Consider the following 1,766-nt stretch of genomic DNA (forward strand, 5'->3'; position numbering starts at 1 on the left):
TTAGTTCAATTTTTAAATTACATATTGATATATTTAATTAGTAGAGAAATGTAAACGTTAGAATGTTTTATGCATAAACAATGCAAATGAACAACCTTATATAAAAATACACTTATTGGAGATATTGCAAAAGAAAACAATCATGAAGAGCAGGGAGACAAAGACGTTTTAATTTTAAAGAACAAATTTTTAAGAAATGCATTGCATTTAGGAATGGAAGAAAGTGAGAAAATGTATGAGAAAAATGTTTTTATGATATCTGGACCTCTTTGGACATGCCTTTATTTTACACTGAATGCATAATGTAGAATATCTGCAAGTTAACATTTCCTGCCACACAGTGCCAAGGCAGGAGCCATGTTTCATTCATTTCTGTATCCTGAGATTTAGCAGACTATTTAAAACTCATTCTTAAAACAGTGCTAATTTTATCAAAAAAGAGATGAATGAATGAATTCATCAGTTCCATCAATAACCACCTGCCAATATTATTTCTTATTAGTCAAAAACTAATTAAAGATTAATTTTTTTAAAACCCAAGATAAATAACTCTATTGTTGGGAATGACCTGGATGGGGGTCTTCTAGTGAGGTCTGGAAAACCTGCTAGACAAATTCTAAAAGATCTGTGACATTAAAAGAGTAAATTTTAGGTAATGGAAATGAATAATTCTTTGTTAAAAATATATGTAGTTGATGTCTTCATTACTTAATCTATTAGTTATGAAAATGCTAAAGAATTATTATTAAATGTTTTGTTTCCATTTATAACCAAATTACAATGGAATTAGTCTATTTTTCCCACAATTCTTTGATCATAAATTACATACACATGTTAACTTTTTAAAGACTAGAGAAATATTGCATTGAATTGTTATAGGTATCACTCATTTATGTGCAAATTATTATTTTATTAATAATTTTTCTTTTAAAGAAGAAACATAGAGGCTACAATAATTGTAGCATAAACTTTACATATGTAAACTGGCATATTGCTAAAACTAGGCCTCTAACTTTCGTCTTTTTTTGCTCACAAATCTGAAAAAAAGTGATTAGTTGGTTTGAAAGATAAAAGTAATTATTTTTCTATTAAAAGGAAAAATGTTAATGTCTTTACTGAATACTTAAATCATTCTCAGTTTTAATGAATAGTATCAAATTAGTTAAATAAAATTTTCAAAAGCTTCACACAAACATACATTACTGGTCATGGTTATAAAAATGCAAAGTGGTCTTGAGTTGTGCAATAGTGTGTAAACGTGCATGTGTGTGGTAATATCTATCTATTCTATCAACTGTCTCTTAATCTTTTCATACTGATATTGGATGTAACTGTGTACTGTTTTTCTTTACATAAAGAATACAGAAAACTCTGCAATGTAATACCCACATGGAATATTAATTTGTTAATATTATTCTTGTTACTGTTTTTCTCAGAGTTCATAAATAAAAACAAATTTCTGTAGCAAGAATGCTTGACATTTTATTCAATTTTATACAGATATTTATAAATTATTTTATAATTTTTAAATAAATAACTATGTATAAGTACACAAACACATCACTACAAAAATGAGAAACAATAAAAGAAATTCCCCGAATCCAGAAATGTACCCATACCCTCAATTATGAATTCAAAAGCATATTTTTCAGATCTAGTTTTTCCTTGATTCATGTGTTTGTTTAATGTTTAAGCAAACAAACAAAAAAATGCATAATGGCATTAAAAATGATGTATTGAAATTAAATTTTGCAGACTTTTATCTC

At 26.8% G+C, this 1,766-nt stretch overlaps 1 non-coding gene across 1 annotated transcript; it reads right to left on the minus strand.

The window, feature by feature from the left end:
* Window positions 1-574: 574 nt before the first annotated feature.
* On the minus strand, window positions 575-636 carry LOC142876793 (U7 small nuclear RNA). The gene has a single exon (XR_012923611.1). It is a non-coding gene; the product is annotated as a U7 small nuclear RNA (small nuclear RNA).
* Window positions 637-1,766: the final 1,130 nt, after the last annotated feature.

This window comes from Microcebus murinus, chromosome 15 (genome assembly GCF_040939455.1).
Source record: "Microcebus murinus isolate Inina chromosome 15, M.murinus_Inina_mat1.0, whole genome shotgun sequence".
NCBI classification, from domain to species: domain Eukaryota; kingdom Metazoa; phylum Chordata; class Mammalia; order Primates; family Cheirogaleidae; genus Microcebus; species Microcebus murinus.